The sequence below is a fragment of the Pelophylax lessonae genome (assembly GCF_965119305.1).
Source record: "Pelophylax lessonae genome assembly, chromosome: 7".
Lineage (NCBI taxonomy): Eukaryota > Metazoa > Chordata > Amphibia > Anura > Ranidae > Pelophylax > Pelophylax lessonae.
In genome coordinates this window covers 211,575-237,765 of record NC_138774.1, presented here as the reverse complement: position 1 = coordinate 237,765, position 26,191 = coordinate 211,575, and the positions used below count along the sequence as shown (strand labels likewise).

The 26,191-nt window shown below is 51.0% G+C and overlaps 1 protein-coding gene across 1 annotated transcript in view; it reads right to left on the bottom strand.

Moving 5' to 3' along the window:
• The window catches only part of LOC309560967 (terminal nucleotidyltransferase 5C-like), a 29,772-nt gene extending 7,537 nt beyond the window's left edge, over positions 1-22,235 (bottom strand). Inside the window, exons 1-2 of the mRNA XM_082264670.1 lie at positions 22,133-22,235; positions 454-539 (exon numbers count right to left, since the gene is read on the bottom strand). The gene's annotated coding sequence lies outside the window, so the exon portion shown is untranslated. The remainder of the gene's footprint in view (positions 1-453; positions 540-22,132) is intronic.
• Between the last annotated feature and the right edge of the window lie 3,956 nt (positions 22,236-26,191).

The window sequence follows — 26,191 nt, the reverse complement described above, 5'->3', positions numbered from 1 at the left end:
AAAGGAATGCCGATAGCCAGCAAGTGTTTTTAGATTGTGATCAGCTGTGATTGGCTCTTTACCCCGATCTGTGACCAGCTGTGTCTCAAAGGAACGGGGGGCATGCAGGGGGGCGTGGTTGTGGGAGGGAGTCAATATATAGCCACCATTCACCTATAAAGTGGCCGCCTTCTTCCCCCCTCCATAGAGGACGCATGAACGCCAACTACTGACCACAAGTGTTATGCTATGAGCTCCACCGGCTGACCACAAATGTTGAACCAACCCATAAAGGGGAAGTCTACCTGGAGGGCCAAGATTTTATGGGTTGGATCCATATCTCAGGTCAGAGCAGAGGTCCGGAGGCAGGGGGCGCTCTGTACCTCACCCCTTATTGTTATCTGTGGAGAGCCGGGACCTCACCTCAGTGCAGTAATGTCAGTGATCGGGGTGGGGGTGGGGGGGGGCACTCACCTTGCAGGTACAGAGGGGAATCTGATGACTCATGAATCTCTCACAGAATGGAAATTGTCATTGTAGAGGGAACAGCGAGGAGCCACCTGGAGGGAGACACAGAATGGAGAATATGAAGCTTCCGTCAGACATTGTGCACACAGGTATCCATCTCTGACATTTCATATTAGACAGAATAGCAGAAATACCACCAACCCATCACCAATGCAGAGCCTCAGAGAGGTCCCCGGGGGTGGAGAAGGGGTACTTCCTGTTATGGGGTGACAACGCTCTACCCCTGTTACCATTTTCGGTCCCTGGGACATATTTAACTCCACCCACAGCTTAGCTCAGGCCTGCATAGACCCTGCCCCCTTAACAGAGTGTCCTGCCAAACCCCACCTCTAATTATGCAGTACCCACCCATTAGCAGCTCCGATCACTGTAACAAAGGTTTCTGCACATGAAAGGTGACAACGCGATCCCAGGACACGGCCCAGGACGTGGCACAATCAGGACACGACCCAGGGCACGGCGCCATCAGGACACGGCCCAGGACGTGGCACAATCAGGACACGGCCCAGGGCACGGCGCCATCAGGACACGACCCAGGGCATGGCACCATCAGGACACGGCCCAGGCCTGGCACCATCAGGACACGGCTCACGGCTCCTCTCCCCCAGACTGCTTCCTGATCTATGCAACTTTATGCAGCTGGGCTTCCACCTCTCCCCCAGACTGCTTCCTGATCTATGCAACTTTATGTAGCTGGGCTTCCCCCTCCTCTCCCCAGACTGCTTCCTGACCTATGCAACTTTATGTAGCTGGGCTTCCCCCTCCTCTGCCCCAGACTGCTTCCTGACCTATGCAACTTTATGTAGCTGGGCTTCCCCCTCCTCTCCCCCAGACTGCTTCCTGATCTATGCAACTTTATGCAGCTGGGCTTCCCCCTCTCCCCCAGACTGCTTCCTGATCTATGCAACTTTATGCAGCTGGGCTTCCCCCTCCTCTCCCCAGACTGCTTCCTGATCTATGCAACTTTATGCAGCTGGGCTTCCCCCTCCTCTCCCCCAGACTGCTTCCTGATCTATGCAACTTTATGTAGCTGGGCTTCCCCCTCCTCTCCCCAGACTGCTTCCTGACCTATGCAACTTTATGTAGATGGGCTTCCCCCTCCTCTGCCCCAGACTGCTTCCTGACCTATGCAACTTTATGTAGCTGGGCTTCCCCCTCCTCTCCCCCAGACTGCTTCCTGATCTATGCAACTTTATGCAGCTGGGCTTCCCCCTCCTCTCCCCAGACTGCTTCCTGATCTATGCAACTTTATGCAGCTGGGCTTCCCCCTCCTCTCCCCAGACTGCTTCCTGATCTATGCAACTTTATGTAGCTGGGCTTCTCCCTCCTCTCCCCAGACTGCTTCCTGATCTATGCAACTTTATGTAGCTGGGCTTCCCCCTGCTCCCCCAGACTGCTTCCTGATCTATGCAACTTTATGTAGCTGGGCTTCCCCCTCCTCTCTCCAGACTGCTTCCTGACCTATGCAACTTTATGTAGCTGGGCTTCCCCCTCCTCTCCCCAGACTGCTTCCTGACCTATGCAACTTTATGTAGATGGGCTTCCCCCTCCTCTGCCCCAGACTGCTTCCTGACCTATGCAACTTTATGCAGCTGGGCTTCCCCCTCCTCTGCCCCAGACTGCTTCCTGACCTATTCAACTTTATGTAGCTGGGCTTCCCCCTCCTCTCCCCCAGACTGCTTCCTGATCTATGCAACTTTATGCAGCTGGACTTCCCCCTCTCCCCCAGACTGCTTCCTGATCTATGCAACTTTATGCAGCTGGGCTTCCCCCTCCTCTCCCCAGACTGCTTCCTGATCTATGCAACTTTATGCAGCTGGGCTTCCCCCTCCTCTCCCCCAGACTGCTTCCTGATCTATGCAACTTTATGTAGCTGGGCTTCCCCCTCCTCTCCCCAGACTGCTTCCTGACCTATGCAACTTTATGTAGATGGGCTTCCCCCTCCTCTGCCCCAGACTGCTTCCTGACCTATGCAACTTTATGTAGCTGGGCTTCCCCCTCCTCTCCCCCAGACTGCTTCCTGATCTATGCAACTTTATGCAGCTGGGCTTCCCCCTCCTCTCCCCAGACTGCTTCCTGATCTATGCAACTTTATGCAGCTGGGCTTCCCCCTCCTCTCCCCAGACTGCTTCCTGATCTATGCAACTTTATGCAGCTGGGCTTCCCCCTCCTCTCCCCAGACTGCTTCCTGATCTATGCAACTTTATGTAGCTGGGCTTCTCCCTCCTCTCCCCAGACTGCTTCCTGATCTATGCAACTTTATGTAGCTGGGCTTCCCCCTGCTCCCCCAGACTGCTTCCTGATCTATGCAACTTTATGTAGCTGGGCTTCCCACTCCTCTCCCCAGACTGCTTCCTGATCTATGCAACTTTATGCAGCTGGGCTTCCCCCTCTCCCCCAGACTGCTTCCTGATCTATGCAACTTTATGTAGCTGGGCTTCCCCCTCCTCTGCCCCAGACTGCTTCCTGACCTATTCAACTTTATGTAGCTGGGCTTCCCCCTCCTCTCCCCCAGACTGCTTCCTGATCTATGCAACTTTATGCAGCTGGGCTTCCCCCTCCTCTCCCCAGACTGCTTCCTGATCTATGCAACTTTATGTAGCTGGGCTTCCCCCTCCACTCCCCAGACTGCTTCCTGATCTATGCAACTTTATGCAGCTGGGCTTCCCCCTCCTCTCCCCAGACTGCTTCCTGATCTATGCAACTTTATGTAGCTGGGCTTCTCTCCTCCTCTCCCCCAGACTGCTTCCTGATCTATGCAACTTTATGTAGCTGGGCTTCCCCCTCCTCTGCCCCAGACTGCTTCCTGATCTATGCAACTTTATGTAGCTGGGCTTCCCCCTCCACTCCCCAGACTGCTTCCTGATCTATGCAACTTTATGCAGCTGGGCTTCCCCCTCCTCTCCCCAGACTGCTTCCTGATCTATGCAACTTTATGCAGCTGGGCTTCCCCCTCCTCTCCCCCAGACTGCTTCCTGATCTATACAACTTTAAGCAGCTGGGCTTCCCCCTCTCCCCCAGACTGCTTCCTGATCTATGCAACTTTATGCAGCTGGGCTTCCCCCTCCTCTCCCCAGACTGCTTCCTGATCTATGCAACTTTATGTAGCTGGGCTTCCCCCTCCTCTCCCCCAGACTGCTTCCTGATCTATGCAACTTTATGCAGCTGGGCTTCCCCCTCCTCTCCCCCAGACTGCTTCCTGATCTATGCAACTTTATGCAGCTGGGCTTCCCCCTCCTCTCCCCAGACTGCTTCCTGATTTATGCAACTTTATGTAGATGGGCTTCCCCCTCCTCTCCCCCAGACTGCTTCCTGACCTATTCAACTTTATGTAGATGGGCTTCCCCCTCCTCTCCCCAGACTGCTTCCTGATTTATGCAACTTTATGTAGATGGGCTTCCCCCTCCTCTCCCCAGACTGCTTCCTGATTTATGCAACTTTATGTAGATGGGCTTCCCCCTCCTCTCCCCAGACTGCTTCCTGATTTATGCAACTTTATGTAGATGGGCTTCCCCCTCCTCTCCCCCAGACTGCTTCCTGATCTATGCAACTTTATGCAGCTGGGCTTCCCCCTCTCCCCCAGACTGCTTCCTGATCTATGCAACTTTATGCAGCTGGGCTTCCCCCTCCTCTCCCCAGACTGCTTCCTGATCTATGCAACTTTATGTAGCTGGGCTTCCCCCTCCTCTCCCCCAGACTGCTTCCTGATCTATGCAACTTTATGCAGCTGGGCTTCCCCCTCCTCTCCCCCAGACTGCTTCCTGATCTATGCAACTTTATGCAGCTGGGCTTCCCCCTCCTCTCCCCCAGACTGCTTCCTGATCTATGCAACTTTATGCAGCTGGGCTTCCCCCTCCTCTCCCCCAGACTGCTTCCTGATCTATGCAACTTTATGTAGCTGGGCTTCACCCTCCTCTCCCCAGACTGCTTCCTGATCTATGCAACTTTATGTAGCTGGGCTTCTCTCCTCCTCTCCCCCAGACTGCTTCCTGATCTATGCAACTTTATGTAGCTGGGCTTCCCCCTCCTCTCCCCAGACTGCTTCCTGATCTATGCAACTTTATGTAGCTGGGCTTCCCCCTCCTCTCCCCAGACTGCTTCCTGATCTATGCAACTTTATGTAGCTGGGCTTCCCCCTCCTCTGCCCCAGACTGCTTCCTGACCTATTCAACTTTATGTAGCTGGGCTTCCCCCTCCTCTCTCCAGACTGCTTCCTGATCTATGCAACTTTATGTAGCTGGGCTTCCCCCTCCTCTCCCCCAGACTGCTTCCTGATCTATGCAACTTTATGCAGCTGGGCTTCCCCCTCCTCTCCCCCAGACTGCTTCCTGACCTATGCAACTTTATGCAGCTGGGCTTCCCCCTCCTCTCCCCAGACTGCTTCCTGATCTATGCAACTTTATGTAGCTGGGCTTCCCCCTCCTCTCCCCAGACTGCTTCCTGATCTATGCAACTTTATGTAGCTGGGCTTCCCCCTCTCCCCCAGACTGCTTCCTGATCTATGCAACTTTATGTAGCTGGGCTTCCCCCTCCTCTCCCCCAGACTGCTTCCTGATCTTTGCAACTTTATGCAGCTGGGCTTCCCCCTCTCCCCCAGACTGCTTCCTGATCTATGCAACTTTATGCAGCTGGGCTTCCCCCTCCTCTCCCCAGACTGCTTCCTGATCTATGCAACTTTATGTAGCTGGGCTTCCCCCTCCTCTCCCCCAGACTGCTTCCTGATCTATTCAACTTTATGCAGCTGGGCTTCCCCCTCCTCTCCCCCAGACTGCTTCCTGACCTATGCAACTTTATGCAGCTGGGCTTCCCCCTCCTCTCCCCAGACTGCTTCCTGACCTATGCAACTTTATGTAGCTGGGCTTCCCCCTCCTCTCCCCAGACTGCTTCCTGATCTATGCAACTTTATGTAGCTGGGCTTCCCCCTCCTCTCCCCAGACTGCTTCCTGACCTATGCAACTTTATGTAGATGGGCTTCCCCCTCCTCTGCCCCAGACTGCTTCCTGACCTATGCAACTTTATGTAGCTGGGCTTCCCCCTCCTCTCCCCCAGACTGCTTCCTGATCTATGCAACTTTATTCAGCTGGGCTTCCCCCTCCTCTCCCCAGACTGCTTCCTGATCTATGCAACTTTATGCAGCTGGGCTTCCCCCTCCTCTCCCCAGACTGCTTCCTGATCTATGCAACTTTATGCAGCTGGGCTTCACCCTCCTCTCCCCAGACTGCTTCCTGATCTATGCAACTTTATGTAGCTGGGCTTCCCCCTCCTCTCCCCCAGACTGCTTCCTGATCTATGCAACTTTATGTAGCTGGGCTTCCCACTCCTCTCCCCAGACTGCTTCCTGATCTATGCAACTTTATGCAGCTGGGCTTCCCCCTCCTCTCCCCAGACTGCTTCCTGATCTATGCAACTTTATGTAGATGGGCTTCCCCCTCCTCTCCCCAGACTGCTTCCTGATCTATGCAACTTTATGTAGCTGGGCTTCCCCCTCCTCTGCCCCAGACTGCTTCCTGATCTATGCAACTTTATGTAGCTGGGCTTCCCCCTCCACTCCCCAGACTGCTTCCTGATCTATGCAACTTTATGCAGCTGGGCTTCCCCCTCCTCTCCCCAGACTGCTTCCTGATCTATGCAACTTTATGTAGCTGGGCTTCCCCCTCCACTCCCCAGACTGCTTCCTGATCTATGCAACTTTATGCAGCTGGGCTTCCCCCTCCTCTCCCCAGACTGCTTCCTGATCTATGCAACTTTATGTAGCTGGGCTTCTCTCCTCCTCTCCCCCAGACTGCTTCCTGATCTATGCAACTTTATGTAGCTGGGCTTCCCCCTCTCCCCCAGACTGCTTCCTGATTTATGCAACTTTATGTAGATGGGCTTCCCCCTCCTCTCCCCAGACTGCTTCCTGATCTATGCAACTTTATGTAGATGGGCTTCCCCCTCCTCTCCCCAGACTGCTTCCTGATTTATGCAACTTTATGTAGATGGGCTTCCCCCTCCTCTCCCCAGACTGCTTCCTGATTTATGCAACTTTATGTAGATGGGCTTCCCCCTCCTCTCCCCCAGACTGCTTCCTGATCTATGCAACTTTATGCAGCTGGGCTTCCCCCTCTCCCCCAGACTGCTTCCTGACCTATGCAACTTTATGTAGATGGGCTTCCCCCTCCTCTCCCCAGACTGCTTCCTGATTTATGCAACTTTATGTAGCTGGGCTTCCCCCTCCTCTGCCCCAGACTGCTTCCTGATCTATGCAACTTTATGCAGCTGGGCTTCCCCCTCCTCTCCCCAGACTGCTTCCTGATCTATGCAACTTTATGTAGCTGGGCTTCCCCCTCCTCTCCCCCAGACTGCTTCCTGATCTATGCAACTTTATGCAGCTGGGCTTCCCCCTCCTCTCCCCCAGACTGCTTCCTGATCTATGCAACTTTATGCAGCTGGGCTTCCCCCTCCTCTCCCCCAGACTGCTTCCTGATCTATGCAACTTTATGCAGCTGGGCTTCCCCCTCCTCTCCCCCAGACTGCTTCCTGATCTATGCAACTTTATGTAGCTGGGCTTCTCTCCTCCTCTCCCCCAGACTGCTTCCTGATCTATGCAACTTTATGTAGCTGGGCTTCCCCCTCCTTTCCCCAGACTGCTTCCTGATCTATGCAACTTTATGTAGCTGGGCTTCCCCCTCCTCTCCCCAGACTGCTTCCTGATCTATGCAACTTTATGTAGCTGGGCTTCCCCCTCCTCTGCCCCAGACTGCTTCCTGACCTATTCAACTTTATGTAGCTGGGCTTCCCCCTCTCCCCCAGACTGCTTCCTGATCTATGCAACTTTATGTAGATGGGCTTCCCCCTCCTCTCCCCCAGACTGCTTCCTGATCTATGCAACTTTGTGCAGCTGGGCTTCCCCCTCTCCCCCAGACTGCTTCCTGATCTATGCAGCTTTATGTAGCTGGGCTTCCCCCTCCTCTCCCCCAGACTGCTTCCTGACCTATGCAACTTTATGCAGCTGGGCTTCCCCCTCCTCTCCCCAGACTGCTTCCTGATCTATGCAACTTTATGTAGCTGGGCTTCCCCCTCCTCTCCCCAGACTGCTTCCTGACCTATGCAACTTTATGTAGCTGGGCTTCTCCCTCCTCTCCCCAGACTGCTTCCTGATCTATGCAACTTTATGTAGCTGGGCTTCCCCCTCCTCTCCCCCAGGCTGCTTCCTGACCTATGCAACTTTATGTAGCTGGGCTTCCCCCTCCTCTCCCCCAGACTGCTTCCTGATCTATGCAACTTTATGTAGCTGGGCTTCCCCCTCCTCTCCCCAGACTGCTTCCTGATCTATGCAACTTTATGTAGCTGGGCTTCCCCCTCCTCTCCCCAGACTGCTTCCTGATCTATGCAACTTTATGTAGCTGGGCTTCCCCCTCCTCTGCCCCAGACTGCTTCCTGACCTATTTAACTTTATGTAGCTGGGCTTCCCCCTCCTCTCCCCCAGACTGCTTCCTGATCTATGCAACTTTATGTAGATGGGCTTCCCCCTCCTCTCCCCCAGACTGCTTCCTGATCTATGCAACTTTGTGCAGCTGGGCTTCCCCCTCTCCCCCAGACTGCTTCCTGATCTATGCAGCTTTATGTAGCTGGGCTTCCCCCTCCTCTCCCCCAGACTGCTTCCTGACCTATGCAACTTTATGCAGCTGGGCTTCCCCCTCCTCTCCCCAGACTGCTTCCTGATCTATGCAACTTTATGTAGCTGGGCTTCCCCCTCCTCTCCCCAGACTGCTTCCTGATCTATGCAACTTTATGTAGCTGGGCTTCCCCCTCCTCTCCCCCAGGCTGCTTCCTGACCTATGCAACTTTATGTAGCTGGGCTTCCCCCTCCTCTCCCCCAGACTGCTTCCTGATCTATGCAACTTTATGTAGCTGGGCTTCCCCCTCCTCTCCCCAGACTGCTTCCTGATCTATGCAACTTTATGTAGCTGGGCTTCCCCCTCCTCTCCCCCAGACTGCTTCCTGATCTATGCAACTTTGCTTCTTCTCCCCTTCACTGTCAGTCCCCTCTGCACCTATCTATCATCTCCTTCTATTTACCCATTTACTGACTGATCTGACAGGAGGAAACTCCATTTCTGATCTTCTATCTACAGGTAAGCCTATAATAGGGGTCACATGTAGGGTCAGTGAATATCCCCTAAACATAGCAGCCGGAGATTTCACCAGCGCATGCGCACTGCACTCTCAATCATCGCAGTTTGTCCAAACGACTGGAGCCGCGGACCCCAGAGAGACCAGAGGAAGGTGGAATCCCTCTTAGTAGGGGCAGCACATCGCTGGAGAGATCTGATTTTTAGGGTAGAAAAATATAATTTAGGGGCTCATCCACACAGGTACTCTGGCTGTGTGAAGGAGGGGGTTGGGCTGGAGCCGCCTGTATGAACACAGCCGCAGTCTCTAATTGGACAGGTGAGCGCCCCCCCAAATGCATACTGTCTGTGTTCGGGCCACACACCTGCACCCCCACACCTGTCAGATTAGGACCTGCAGCTGTGTTCCCCCCATAATGGTGATAGTAATATTTCTGGTATCCCCCCCATACATGGTGATAGTAATATTCCTGGTATCCCCCCCCACCATACATGGTGATAGTAATATTTCTGGTACCCCCCCCCCCATACATGGTGATAGTAATATTCCTGGTATCCCCCCCATACATGGTGATAGTAATATTTCTGGTATCCCCCCCCCCCATACATGGTGATAGTAATATTCCTGGTATCCCCCCCCCCACCATACATGGTGATAGTAATATTCCTGGTATCCCCCCCCCCCCCATACATGGTGATAGTAATATTCCTGGTATCCCCCCCCCATACATGGTGATAGTAATATTTCTGGTACCCCCCCCCCCATACATGGTGATAGTAATATTTCTGGTACCCCCCCCCCCATACATGGTGATAGTAATATTCCTGGTATCCCCCCCCCATACATGGTGATAGTAATATTCCTGGTATCCCCCCCCCCATACATGGTGATAGTAATATTTCTGGTATCCCCCCCCCCACCATACATGGTGATAGTAATAATCCTGGTACCCCCCCCCCATACATGGTGATAGTAATATTTCTGATATCCCCCCCATACATGGTGATAGTAATATTTCTGGTACCCCCCCCCATACATGGTGATAGTAATATTCCTGGTATCCCCCCCCCATACATGGTGATAGTAATATTCCTGGTTTCCCCCCCCCCATACATGGTGATAGTAATATTTCTGGTATCCCCCCCCCCATACATGGTGATAGTAATATTTCTGATATCCCCCCCATACATGGTGATAGTAATATTTCTGGTACCCCCCCCCCATACATGGTGATAGTAATATTTCTGATATCCCCCCTCATACATGGTGATAGTAATATTTCTGGTATCCCCCCTCATACATGGTGATAGTAATATTTCTGGTATCCCCCCCCCCATACATGGTGATAGTAATATTCCTGGTATCCCCCCCCACCATACATGGTGATAGTAATATTCCTGGTATCCCCCCCCCATACATGGTGATAGTAATATTCCTGGTATCCCCCCCCCCCCCATACATGGTGATAGTAATATTTCTGGTACCCCCCCCCCCATACATGGTGATAGTAATATTTCTGGTACCCCCCCCCATACATGGTGATAGTAATATTCCTGGTATCCCCCCCCCATACATGGTGATAGTAATATTCCTGGTATCCCCCCCCCCATACATGGTGATAGTAATATTTCTGGTATCCCCCCCCCCCCATACATGGTGATAGTAATATTCCTGGTATCCCCCCCCCCCATACATGGTGATAGTAATATTTCTGGTATCCCCCCCCCCACCATACATGGTGATAGTAATAATCCTGGTACCCCCCCCCCCCATACATGGTGATAGTAATATTTCTGATATCCCCCCCATACATGGTGATAGTAATATTTCTGGTACCCCCCCCCCATACATGGTGATAGTAATATTCCTGGTATCCCCCCCCCATACATGGTGATAGTAATATTCCTGGTATCCCCCCCCCCATACATGGTGATAGTAATATTTCTGGTATCCCCCCCCCCATACATGGTGATAGTAATATTTCTGATATCCCCCCCATACATGGTGATAGTAATATTTCTGGTACCCCCCCCCCCCATACATGGTGATAGTAATATTTCTGGTATCCCCCCCCCCCATACATGGTGATAGTAATATTTCTGATATCCCCCCTCATACATGGTGATAGTAATATTTCTGGTATCCCCCCTCATACATGGTGATAGTAATATTTCTGGTATCCCCCCCCCCATACATGGTGATAGTAATATTCCTGGTATCCCCCCCCACCATACATGGTGATAGTAATATTCCTGGTATCCCCCCCCCATACATGGTGATAGTAATATTCCTGGTATCCCCCCCCCCCCATACATGGTGATAGTAATATTTCTGGTACCCCCCCCCCATACATGGTGATAGTAATATTTCTGGTACCCCCCCCCATACATGGTGATAGTAATATTCCTGGTATCCCCCCCCCCCATACATGGTGATAGTAATATTCCTGGTATCCCCCCCCCATACATGGTGATAGTAATATTTCTGGTATCCCCCCCCCACCATACATGGTGATAGTAATGATCCTGGTACCCCCCCCCCCCATACATGGTGATAGTAATATTTCTGATATCCCCCCCATACATGGTGATAGTAATATTTCTGGTACCCCCCCCCCCCATACATGGTGATAGTAATATTCCTGGTATCCCCCCCCCCCCATACATGGTGATAGTAATATTCCTGGTATCCCCCCCCCATACATGGTGATAGTAATATTTCTGGTATCCCCCCCCCATACATGGTGATAGTAATATTTCTGGTACCCCCCCCCATACATGGTGATAGTAATATTTCTGGTATCCCCCCCCATACATGGTGATAGTAATATTTCTGATATCCCCCCCATACATGGTGATAGTAATATTTCTGGTATCCCCCCCATACATGGTGATAGTAATATTTCTGATATCCCCCCCATACATGGTGATAGTAATATTTCTGGTATCCCCCCCCCATACATGGTGATAGTAATATTTCTGATATCCCCCCCATACATGGTGATAGTAATATTCCTGGTATCCCCCCCCCCATACATGGTGATAGTAATATTTCTGGTATCCCCCCCCCCATACATGGTGATAGTAATATTTCTGGTACCCCCCCCCCCATACATGGTGATAGTAATATTCCTGGTATCCCCCCCCCCATACATGGTGATAGTAATATTTCTGGTATCCCCCCCCATACATGGTGATAGTAATATTTCTGGTATCCCCCCCCCCATACATGGTGATAGTAATATTTCTGGTACCCCCCCCCCCCCATACATGGTGATAGTAATATTCCTGGTATCCCCCCCCCCATACATGGTGATAGTAATATTTCTGGTACCCCCCCCCCATACATGGTGATAGTAATATTCCTGGTATCCCCCCCCCCCCATACATGGTGATAGTAATATTTCTGGTATCCCCCCCCCACCATACATGGTGATAGTAATAATCCTGGTACCCCCCCCCCATACATGGTGATAGTAATATTTCTGGTACCCCCCCCCCCCCATACATGGTGATAGTAATATTCCTGGTATCCCCCCCCCCCATACATGGTGATAGTAATATTTCTGGTATCCCCCCCCATACATGGTGATAGTAATATTCCTGGTATCCCCCCCCCCCCCCATACATGGTGATAGTAATATTTCTGGTATCCCCCCCCCATACATGGTGATAGTAATATTTCTGGTATCCCCCCCCCATACATGGTGATAGTAATATTTCTGGTATTCCCCCCCCCCCCCATACATGGTGATAGTAATATTTCTCGTATCCCACCCCCATACATGGTGATAGTAATATTTCTGGTACCCCCCCCCCCATACATGGTGATAGTAATATTCCTGGTATCCCCCCCCCCCATACATGGTGATAGTAATATTTCTGGTATCCCCCCCCATACATGGTGATAGTAATATTTCTGGTATCCCCCCCCCATACATGGTGATAGTAATATTTCTCGTATCCCCCCCCCCATACATGGTGATAGTAATATTCCTGGTATCCCCCCCCCCCATACATGGTGATAGTAATATTCCTGGTATTCCCCCCCCCCCCATATATGGTGATAGTAATATTTCTGGTATCCCCCCCCCCCATACATGGTGATAGTAATATTTCTGGTATCCCCCCCCCCATACATGGTGATAGTAATAATCCTGGTACCCCCCCCCATACATGGTGATAGTAATATTCCTGGTATTCCCCCCCCCCCATACATGGTGATAGTAATATTCCTGGTATCCCCCCTCATACATGGTGATAGTAATATTTCTGGTATCCCCCCCCCCATACATGGTGATAGTAATATTTCTGGTACCCCCCCCCATACATGGTGATAGTAATATTCCTGGTATCCCCCCCCCCCATACATGGTGATAGTAATATTTCTGGTATCCCCCCCCACCATACATGGTGATAGTAATAATCCTGGTACCCCCCCCCCCATACATGGTGATAGTAATATTTCTGGTACCCCCCCCCCATACATGGTGATAGTAATATTCCTGGTATTCCCCCCCCCCCCCCCCATACATGGTGATAGTAATATTTCTGGTATCCCCCCCACCATACATGGTGATAGTAATAATCCTGGTACCCCCCCCCATACATGGTGATAGTAATATTTCTGGTATCCCCCCCCCATACATGGTGATAGTAATATTTCTGGTACCCCCCCCCCCATACATGGTGATAGTAATATTTCTGGTACCCCCCCATACATGGTGATAGTAATATTTCTGGTATCCCCCCCCCCCATACATGGTGATAGTAGTATTTCTCGTATCCCCCCCCCATACATGGTGATAGTAATATTTCTGGCATCCCCCCCATACATGGTGATAGTAATATTTCTCGTATCCCCCCCCCCCCATACATGGTGATAGTAATATTCCTGGTATCCCCCCCCCATATATGGTGATAGTAATATTTCTGGTATCCCCCCCCCATACATGGTGATAGTAATATTTCTGGTATCTCCCCCCATACATGGTGATAGTAATATTTCTGGTATCCCCCCCCCCCCATACATGGTGATAGTAACATTTCTGGTACCCCCCCCCATACATGGTGATAGTAATATTTCTGGTATCCCCCCCCCCCCATACATGGTGATAGTAATATTTCTGGTATCCCCCCCATACATGGTGATAGTAATATTTCTGGTATCCCCCCCCCCCATACACAGTGATAGTAATATTTCTGGTATCCCCCCCCCCATACATGGTGATAGTAATATTTCTGGTATCCCCCCCCCCCCATACACAGTGATAGTAATATTCCTGGTATTCCCCCCCCCCCTATACACAGTGATAGTAATATTTCTGGTACCCCCCCCCCCATACACAGTGATAGTAATATTTCTGGTACCCCCCCCCATACATGGTGATAGTAATATTTCTGGTACCCCCCCCCCCCCATACATGGTGATAGTAATATTTCTGGTATCCCCCCCCCCATACATGGTGATAGTAATATTCCTGGTATTCCCCCCCCCATACATGGTGATAGTAATATTTCTGGTACCCCCCCCCCCATACATGGTGATAGTAATATTCCTGGTATCCCCCCTCATACATGGTGATAGTAATATTCCTGGTATCCCCCCCCCCCATACATGGTGATAGTAATATTTCTGGTATCCCCCCCCCCATACATGGTGATAGTAATATTCCTGGTATCCCCCCCCCCCCCATACATGGTGATAGTAATATTCCTGGTATCCCCCCCCCCCATACATGGTGATAGTAATATTCCTGGTATCCCCCCCCATACATGGTGATAGTAATATTCCTGGTATCCCCCCCCCACCATACATGGTGATAGTAATATTTCTGGTATCCCCCCCCCCCATACATGGTGATAGTAATATTTCTGGTACCCCCCCCCCCCATACATGGTGATAGTAATATTCCTGGTATCCCCCCCCCCCCCATACATGGTGATAGTAATATTTCTGGTATCCCCCCCCACCATACATGGTGATAGTAATAATCCTGGTACCCCCCCCCATACATGGTGATAGTAATATTTCTGGTACCCCCCCATACATGGTGATAGTAATATTCCTGGTATCCCCCCCCCATACATGGTGATAGTAATATTTCTGGTATCCCCCCCCACCATACATGGTGATAGTAATAATCCTGGTACCCCCCCCCCCCATACATGGTGATAGTAATATTTCTGGTATCCCCCCCCCCCATACATGGTGATAGTAATATTTCTGGTATCCCCCCCACCATACATGGTGATAGTAATAATCCTGGTACCCCCCCCCCCCCATACATGGTGATAGTAATATTTCTGGTATCCCCCCCCCCCCATACATGGTGATAGTAATATTTCTGGTACCCCCCCCCATACATGGTGATAGTAATATTTCTGGTATCCCCCCCCCCCCATACACAGTGATAGTAATATTCCTGGTATCCCCCCCTATATATGGTGATAGTAATATTTCTGGTATCCCCCCCCATACATGGTGATAGTAATATTTCTGGTATCCCCCCCCCCATACATGGTGATAGTAATATTTCTGGTATCCCCCCCCCATACATGGTGATAGTAATATTTCTGGTATCCCCCCCCCATACATGGTGATAGTAATATTTCTGGTATCCCCCCCCCCCATACATGGTGATAGTAATATTCCTGGTATTCCCCCCCCCCCCCATACATGGTGATAGTAATATTTCTGGTATCCCCCCCCCATACATGGTGATAGTAATATTTCTGGTATCCCCCCCCCATACATGGTGATAGTAATATTTCTGGTATCCCCCCCCCATACATGGTGATAGTAATATTCCTGGTATTCCCCCCCCCCCCATACATGGTGATAGTAATATTTCTGGTATCCCCCCCCCCATACATGGTGATAGTAATATTTCTGTTACCCCCCCCCCCCCATACACAGTGATAGTAATATTCCTGGTATCCCCCCCCCATACATGGTGATAGTAATATTTCTGGTATCCCCCCCCCACACACAGTGATAGTAATATTTCTGATATCCCCCTCCCCATACGCGGTGATAGTAATATTCCTAGTATCCCCCCCCATACACGGTGATAGTAATATTCCTAGTACCCCCCCCCCCCCATACATGGTGATAGTAATATTTCTGGTATCCCCCCCCCATACACGGTGATAGTAATATTTCTGGTATCCCCCCCCCATACATGGTGATAGTAATATTTCTGGTACCCCCCCCCCATACATGGTGATAGTAATATTTCTGGTATCCCCCCCCCATACATGGTGATAGTAATATTCCTGGTACCCCCCCCCCCCCATACTGTGATAGTAATATTTCTGGTACCCCCCCCCCCCATACTGTGATAGTAATATTTCTGGTACCCCCCCCCCCCCCCATACTGTGATAGTAATATTTCTGGTATCTGGGATTGCAGCTTCAGCTGCCAAAATGAAAAGCTAAAAATAGCCGCCATCCGGTCGCAGTGAGTTTGTTGGCGTCAGACGCCGCGTCACCGTCCGCTCTACCATGGGAAGAACTCCGCTGGCTGGAGGGGAATCCTCCAAGATTTCCACCCCCACCTAACCCCTTCCCTGCCAGACAGCGAGGAGGAGGAGCCATCCACACAGCCACTCCTCCAAGATTTCCACCCCCGCCTAACCCCTTCCAGAACAGAGAGGAGGAGGAGCCATCCACACAGCCACTCCTCCAAGATTTCCACCCCCGCCTAACCCCTTCCCTGCCAGACAGCGAGGAGGAGGAGCCATCCACACAGCCACTCCTCCAAGATTTCCACCCCCGCCTAACCCCTTCCCTTCCAGACAGAGAGGAGGAGGAGCCATCCACACAGCCACTCCTCCAAGATTTCCACCCCCGCCTAACCCCTTCCCTGCCAGACAGCGAGGAGGAGGAGCCATCCACACAGCCACTCCTCCAAGATTTCCACCCCCACCTAACCCCTTCCCTGCCAGACAGCGAGGAGGAGGAGCCATCCACACAGCCACTCCTCCAAGATTTCCACCCCCTCCTAACCCCTTCCCTGCCAGACAGAGAGGAGGAGGAGCCATCCACACAGCCACTCCTCCAAGATTTCCGGCCCCGCTTAACCCCTTCCCTGCCAAACAGAGAGGAGGAGGAGCCATCCACACAGCCACTCCTCCAAGATTTCCACCCCCGCCTAACCCCTTCCCTGCCAGACAGAGAGGAGGAGGAGCCATCCACACAGCCACTCCTCCGAGCTCCTCCAAGATTTCCACCCCCGCCTAACCCCTTCCCTGCCAGACAGAGAGGAGGAGGAGCCATCCACACAGCCACTCCTTCAAGATTTCCACCCCGCCTGACCCCTTCCCTGCCACACAGAGAGGAGGAGGAGCCATCCACACAGCCACTCCTTCAAGATTCCTACCCCCCGCCTAAACCCTTCCCTGCCAGACAGAGAGGAGGAGGAGCCATCCACACAGCCACTCCTCCAAGATTATCCCCCCAAGTCCGGTCGATGATTTAGGACGGAATATTTGGATTTGTATAATCCCAGACCTGGCAGCTTCTCTTTCGTTTAGGAGGGGGATGGGAAGAGCTCCTTTTGTCTGGCAGCGTATTGGGTGCTCCATCAGGGTATGGGATTCCTGATTGGCTAATAACAGCCAATATAAATTACCAGCAGTAGCCCCTCCCTGGTGGAGAGTAGAGCCCTCCCTCAAGGTTCCGATTAGTAGGCACAGCATTTCTCAGGATTTGGTTCATGAATGGTGGGAATAGGGATGGTGGGGGATGGTAGATTTCAATCCATGGCTTCATTGATAGAATTGTATCATCCTATCATTCTTACACCCATTTGGCAAAAACACAACCTGAAATTTCCTAGAAGGCTCTCAGTTTTTCATCCCTGTCCTCATGTATGGCCACGGGCCTAGGAATAGTCCTTGAAGAATGATGGGCTGCAAGTGGGGGAAGGGAGGTTTCTGGTTGGGTGAAATTTGGGAGAGGAGAGAATCCTGGGGAGCGGGATGACCCCAGGTCAGGATCCAATGGGAATCCCCCTACTGGAGCTCTACAGGGAATCTCCAAATGGGAAAATGCCTTTGGGGTCACCCTTGAGGGGGAAGGGGAGGGTGATATCTCTACATAGACCTCCCCCAGGAAGACCTCAGCACAATTCCCCCCCCCCCCCCATCTACAATCACCCCCATCTACAATTACCCCCCCCATCTACAATCACCCCCAACTACAATTACCCCATCTACAATTACCCCCCCATCTACAATCACCCCCATCTACAATCACCCCCCATCTACAATCACCCCCAACTACAATAATCCCCATCTACAATCACCCCCATCTACAATCACCCCCCATCTACAATTACCCGCCCCATCTACAATCATCCCCCATCTACAATTACCCCCAACTACAATTACCCCCAACTACAATTACCCCCATCTACAATCACCACCATCTACAATTACCCCCATCTACAATCACCCCCATCTACAATTACCCCCCATCTACAATCACCCCCATCTACAATTACCCCTCATCTACAATTACCCCCAACTACAATTACCCCCCCATCTACAATCACCCCCATCTACAATCACCCCCCCCCCCATTTATAATTATCCCCCCCCAACTACAATCCCCCCCAACTACAATCACCCCCCATTTATAATTATCCCCCCAATTACAATCACCCCCCAACTACAATTACCCCCCAACTACAATCACCCCCCCATCGACAATCACCCCTCATCAACAATCACCCCCTCTACAATCAGCCCCCCATTTATAATTACCCCCCAACTACAATTACCCCCCACCCCCAACTACGATCACCCCCATCTACCATCACCCCCCATTTATAATAATCCCCCCATCTACAATCAGCCCCCCATTTATAATTTTCCCAGTCGATGCCTCATCAGGGGAAACGCGTCGGGAGGAGAAGCCTGCGACATCACCACCTGTGGTCCGTGCTGCAGAGCGGCCACATTTGAATTTGCATTCGCCTATTTAATCAACTTAACTGTAAGTGTTCTACTTTTTTAATAAAGTCGTTTAAGAGGTAATGCACTATTGCCGGTTCCATTCTTCACTGAGTGTGAGGGGTACAGGAGAGAAACCGAACCACACAGCAACAGGAGGCAGATTTACAAGAAAATGCACTGCCTGCTAGTCTGGATAATTCGCCTGAGGATTTGGAGAACATTTTCCCTCACCATCTGACCTGTGAAATACTTTCCTTTGGTAAGAGTTTTCATATACCACAAATCGGGTGGAAGAGTGAAAGGTCAGGACTTTATATCTATTACACTGGCTGGGGTCATCTTCTCAAGTGTTTTATTATGTTGAGTTGGTAAGGGTATTACCTCTCTTTTCTTCACACGTCGGTGCCAAGAGGGATTTGATGTTTGCACTTCTTCCTCTTCTTCACCTTCATTCACCATCAAGAAGATTTCAGCCCTTTTTTCATTTTGGACTTCTTTTGGATTGCTCATATTTCTATAAAACGTTTATAATATCTGTGTGTATTTATATATTCAGTATTTTCTTCATTGTGTTTTCCCTTTTGGTTCAACACACATTGTTCACATCTAGCGCACCCATTTCTTGCACATTTATAATTTTCCCCCAACTACAATCACCCCCCAAACTAAATTCACCCCCCAACTACAATCACCCCTCCAACTACAATTACCCCACATCTATAATTACCCCCCCTCCATCCCCAACTACAATCACCCCCCAACTACAATCACCCCCCAACTACAATTACCCCCCAACTACAATCACCCCCCCCCAACTATAATTACCCCCCATCTACAATCACCCCCATCTACAATCACCTACCAACTACAATCACCCCCCAACTACAATCACCCCCCAAACTAAATTCACCCCCCCAACTACAATTACCCCCATCTATAATTATCCCCCCTCCACCCCAACTACAATCACCCCCCAGCTACAATTACCCCCCACCCCCAACTACAATCACCCCCCCCCTTAACCCACAACTACACTTACCCCCCAACTACAATCACCCTCCAACTACAACCCCCCCTACTACAATCACCCCCCAACTACAATTACCCCCCCCCACCTACAATCACTCCCCAGCTACAATTATACCCCGCACCCCCAACTACAATCACCCCCCCAACTACAATTCCCCCCACCCCCTTATAATCACCCCCCAACCACAATCACCCCCCCAACTACAATTACCCCATCGACAATTACCACCCCCAACTACAATCACCCCCCAAGTTAAAATCACCCCCCAACCACAATTACCCACCCCATCTACAATCACTCCCCATCTATAATTATCCCCCCTCCACCCCCAACTACAATCACCCCCAACTACAATTACCCCCCACCCCCCAACTACAATCACCCCCATTTATAATTATCCCCCCTCCAACCCCAATTACAATCAGCCCCCAACTACAATTACCCCCCCCCCACCCCCAACTACAATCACCCTCCCAACCCACAACTTACCCCCCACCCCCAACTATAATCACCCCCCACTACAATCATCCCCCCCAACTACAATTAGCCCAACTACAATTCCCCCCCACCCAACTACAATCACCCCCCAACTACAATTATTCCCCGCACCCCCAACTACAATCACCCCCCCCAACTACAATTCCCCCCCACCCCCTTATAATCAGCCCCCAACTACAATCACCCCCTAACTTCAATTACCCCCCCAACTACAATCAGCCCTCCAACTACAGTTAAGTACAGAGGAGGTAAGTTCAGGGTATGGAGGTAAGTACAGGATAGGGAGGTAAGTATTGGATGTAGAGGTAAGTACAGGATAGGGAGGTAAGTACAGGATAGGGAGGTAAGTACAGGATAGGGAGGTAAGTATTGGATATAGAGGTAAGTACAGGATAGGGAGGTAAGTACAGGATAGGGAGGTAAGTACAGGATAGGGAGGTAAGTATTGGATGTAGAGGTAAGTACAGGATAGGGAGGTAAGTACAGGATATGGAGGTAAGTATTGGATGTAGAGGTAAGTACAGGATAGGGAGGTAAGTATTGGATGTAGAGGTAAGTACAGGATAGGGGGTAAGTATTGGATGTAGAGGTAAGTACAGGATAGGGAGGTAAGTGCAGGATAGGGAGGTAAGTATTGGATGTAGAGGTAAGTACAGGATAGGGAGGTAAGTCTTGGATGTAGAGGTAAGTACAGGATAGGGAGGTAAGTACAGGATATGGAGGTAAGTACAGGATAGGGAGGTAAGTATTGGATGTAGAGGTAAGTACAGGATAGGGAGGTAAATATTGGATGTAGAGGTAAGTACAGGATAGGGAGGTAAGTATTGGATGTAGAGGTAAGTACAGGATAGGGAGGTAAATATTGGATGTAGAGGTAAGTACAGGATAGGGAGGTAAGTACAGGATATGGAGGTAAGTACAGGATAGGGAGGTAAGTACAGGATAGGGAGGTAAGTATTGGATGTAGAGGTAAGTACAGGATAGGGAGGTAAGTACAGGATATGGAGGTAAGTACAGGATAGGGAGGTAAGTATTGGATGTAGAGGTAAGTACAGGATAGGGAGGTAAGTACAGGATATGGAGGTAAGTACAGGATAGGGAGGTAAGTATTGGATGTAGAGGTAAGTACAGGATAGGGAGGTAAGTATTGGATGTAGAGGTAAGTATAGGATAGGGAGGTAAGTATTGGATGTAGAGGTAAGTACAGGATAGGGAGGTAAGTATTGGATATAGAGGTAAGTACAGGATAGGGAGGTAAGTACAGGATAGGGAGGTAAGTACAGGATAGGGAGGTAGGTATTGGATATAGAGGTAAGTACAGGATAGGGAGGTAAGTACAGGATAGGGAGGTAGGTATTGGATGGAGAGGTAAGTACAGGATAGGGAGGTAAGTACAGGATAGGGAGGTAAGTATTGGATGTAGAGGTAAGTACAGGATAGGGAGGTAAGTATTGGATGTAGAGGTAAGTACAGGATAGGGAGGTAAGTACAGGATATGGAGGTAAGTACAGGATAGGGAGGTAAGTACAGGATAGGGAGGTAGGTATTGGATGGAGAGGTAAGTACAGGATAGGGAGGTAAATATTGGATGTAGAGGTAAGTACAGGATAGGGAGGTAAGTACAGGATAGGGAGGTAAGTATTGGATGTAGAGGTAAGTATAGGATAGGGAGGTAAGTACAGGATAGGGAGGTAAGTACAGGATAGGGAGGTAAGTTCAGGATAGGGAGGTAAGTACAGGATAGGGAGGTAAGTTCAGGATATGGAGGTAAGTTCAGGATATGGAGGTAAGTACAGGATAGGGAGGTAAGTTCAGGATATGGAGGTAAGTTCAGGATATGGAGGTAAGTTCAGGATATGGAATATCAGAAGTGTTGATATCTCCTTGTAGTAGATATATATATATATATACAGTGAGGAGGATGGTTGGATGCGGAGTGCTGTATACAGGCTCAGCACTGTATGCCCAGAATGATGACTTCCTCTATATACTGGGAATAGGGTCACATACAGGCACCTACCTGTGAGGTCTGTGGGTTCCTCTCCCTCCTGGAGCTCCCTGTGAAGAGTAATATCCTTGGCCAATGATCTTCTCCCCTCTAAGCGGACATCCAGGGGGCTCCTTCAGTCCGCAACCAATAATCCTTGTCTTCCAATCAGTGGTGTCCTGTGGCCGGTGATCTCCCACCAGTGATCACTGACCTTCTATAACCAGTATCTCTCCCACCATTAGCCAGTGTCCTTATAAACTCTATAGCCATATAGTGGCAAGTGATCTCATATATTCTCCAGCCAGGGGCCGGTTGTCTTCTGTACTCTATAGCCAGTGGCCGGTGGTCTTCTGTGCTCTATAGCCCTTGGCCGGTGGTCTTCTGTACTCTATAGCCCTTGGCCGGTGGTCTTCTGTACTCTATAGCCAGTGGCCGGTGGTCTTCTATACTCTATAGCCAGTGGCCGGTGGTCTTCTGTACTCTATAGCCCTTGGCCGGTGGTCTTCTGTACTCTATAGCCCTTGGCCGGTGGTCTTCTGTACTCTATAGCCAGTGGCCGGTGGTCTTCTATACTCTATAGCCAGTGGCCGGTGGTCTTCTGTACTCTATAGCCAGTGGCCGGGGGTCTTCTGTACTCTATAGCCCTTGGCCGGTGGTCTTCTGTACTCTATAGCCAGTGGCCGGTGGTCTTCTGTACTCTATAGCCCTTGGCCGGTGGTCTTCTGTACTCTATAGCCAGTGGCCGGTGGTCTTCTGTACTCTATAGCCCTTGGCCGGTGGTCTTCTGTACTCTATAGCCCTTGGCCGGTGGTCTTCTGTACTCTATAGCCAGTGGCCGGGGGTCTTCTGTACTCTATAGCCCTTGGCCGGTGGTCTTCTGTACTCTATAGCCAGTGGCCGGTGGTCTTCTGTACTCTATAGCCCTTGGCCGGTGGTCTTCTGTACTCTATAGCCCTTGGCCGGTGGTCTTCTGTACTCTATAGCCAGTGGCCGGTGGTCTTCTGTACTCTATAGCCCTTGGCCGGGGGTCTTCTATACTCTATAGCCAGTGGCCGGTGGTCTTCTGTACTCTATAGCCAGTGGCCGGTGGTCTTCTGTACTCTATAGCCAGTGGCCGGTGGTCTTCTGTACTCTATAGCCCTTGGCCGGTGGTCTTCTGTACTCTATAGCCCTTGGCCGGGGGTCTTCTATACTCTGTAGCCACAGATGCCCTCTGCTCTCTGGCCAGTGCCGGGGTTCTCCATCCTCCAGATGAGGGGCAGTTGATGGGGGTCTCCAGTCTGCTGGCAGTTGGCTATCAGTGGCTCCAGCATGGAAGCTGCAGCTGGAGAGAGAAGAGTGTGCTATCCGCTGAGATGTGGTGCTGAAATATCCCCCCCCCCCCACCCTGTGTAGCGTAATAACAGCACCATGGCAACGTGACGTCACCCACTCAAGGTGGATCAGTGAGAGAGAATCAGGGAGGGAGCGAGAGAGAATGAATGAGGAACGAGAAGGAAAGGGGCTGCTATGGGGCCCCAAGTACTCATCAGTGAGGGACATTCACTTCCAGAGACTCTCCACTTTCATCCCGGACTTCACCCCTATGGAGGAGGAACCTTCCCATTCTACCGGGAGGAGAGGAACCAATGGGGCAAATAACTGCCCCATGTGTTACAGCATGAATTCTATCCTCAACATGGCCTCCTCTCCCCTTTAATTTACCCCTTCCCCCCTGATAATGTCCCCCGACTCCCCTCCCATCCTCTTTATATTACCCCTTACCCCCGATAATGTCCCCGGACTCCCCTCCCATCCCCTTTATATTACCCCTTACCCCCGATAATGTCCCCCGACTCCCCTCCCATCCCCTTTATATTACCCCTTACCCCCGATAATGTCCCCGGACTCCCCTCCCATCCCCTTTATATTACCCCTTACCCCCGATAATGTCCCCGGACTCCCCTCCCATCCCCTTTATATTACCCCTTACCCCCTGATAATGTCCCCCGACTCCCCTCCCATCCCCTTTATATTACCCCTTACCCCCGATAATGTCCCCGGACTCCCCTCCCATCCCCTTTATATTACCCCTTACCCCCGATAATGTCCCCGGACTCCCCTCCCATCCCCTTTATATTACCCCTTACCCCCGATAATGTCCCCAGACTCCTCTCCTACCCCTTTATATTACCCCTTCCCTCCCGATAATGTCCCCAGACTACCCTCCCATCCCCTTTATATTATCCCTTACCCCCGATAATGTCCCCAGACTCCTCTCCTACCCCTTTATATTACCCCTTCCCTCCCGATAATGTCCCCCGACTCCCCTCCAATCCCGTTTATATTACCCCTTCCCCCCCGATAATGTCCCCCGACTCCCCTCCCATCCCCTTTGTATTACCCCTTCCCCCCGATAATGTCCCCAGACTACCCTCCCATCCCCTTTATATTATCCCTTACCCCCGATAATGTCCCCAGACTCCTCTCCTACCCCTTTATATTACCCCTTCCCGCCGATAATGTCCCCGGACTCCCCCTCCCATCCCCTTTATATTATCCCTTACCCCTGATAATGTCCCCGGACTCCCCCTCCCATCCCCTTTATATTACCCCTTACCCCCAATAATGTCCCCGGACTCCCCTCCCATCCCCTTTGTATTACCCCTTACCCCTGATAATGTCCCCAGACTCCTCTCCTACCCCTCTATATTACACCTTACCCCTGATAATGTCCCTGGACTCCCCTCCCATCCCCTTTATATTACCCCTTACCCCCAATAATGTCCCCGGTCTCCCCTCCCATCCCCTTTGTATTACCCCTTACCCCCAATAATGTCCCCAGACTCCCCTCCCATCCCCTTTATATTACCCCTTACCCCCGATAATATCCCCAGACTCCCCTCCCATCCCCTTTATATTACCCCTTACCTCGATAATGTCCCTGAACTCCCCTCCCATCCACTTTATATTACCCCTTACCCCCGATAACGTCCCCTGACTCCCCTCCCATCCCCTTTATATTACCCCGATAATGTCCCCGGACTCCCCTCCCATCCCCTTTATATTACCCCTTACCCCCAATAATGTCCCCTGACTCCCCTCCCATCCCCTTTATATTACCCCTTACCCCCGATAATGTCCCCGGAGTCCCCTCCCATCCCCTTTATATTACCCCCTACCCCCGATAATGTCCCCTGACTCCCCTCCCATCCCTTTTATATTACCCCTTACCCCCGATAATGTCCGCAGACTCCCCTCCCATCCCCTTTATATTACCCCCTTACCCCCGATAATGTCCCCAAACTACCTTCCATCCCCTTTATATTACCCCTTACCCCCCATAATGTCCCCGGACTCCCCTCCCATCCCCTTTATATTACCCCTTACCCCCTATAATTTCTTGGGACTCCCATCCCATCCCCTTTATATTACCCCTTACCCCCGATAATGTCCCCGGACTCCCCTCCCATCCCATTTATATTACCCCTTACCCCCGATAATTTCCCCCGGGACTCCCCTCCCATCCCCTTTATATTACCCTTACCCCCGATAATGTCACCCGGGACTCCCCTCCCATCCCCTTTATATTACCCCTTACCCCCGATAATGTCCCCGGACTTACCTCCCATCCCCTTTATATTACCCCTTACCCCCGATAATGTCCCCCGGGACTCCCCTCCCATCCCCTTTATTTTACCCCCGATAATGTCCCCCGGGACTCCCCTCCCATCCCCTTTATATTACCCCTTACCCCCTATAATTTCTTGGGACTCCCATCCCATCCCCTTTATATTACCCCTTACCCCCGATAATGTCCCCGGACTCCCCTCCCATCCCCTTTATATTACCCCTTACCCCCGATAATGTCCCCGGACTCCCCTCCCATCCCCTTTATATTACCCCTTACCCCCGATAATGTCCCCGGACTCCCCTCCCATCCCCTTTATATTATCCCTTACCCCCGATAATGTCCGCAGACTCCCCTCCCATCCCATTTATATTACCCCTTACCCCCGATAATGTCCCTGGACTCCCCTCTCATCCCCTTTATATTACCCCTTACTCCCGATAATGTCCGCAGACTCCCCTCCCATCCCCTTTATATTA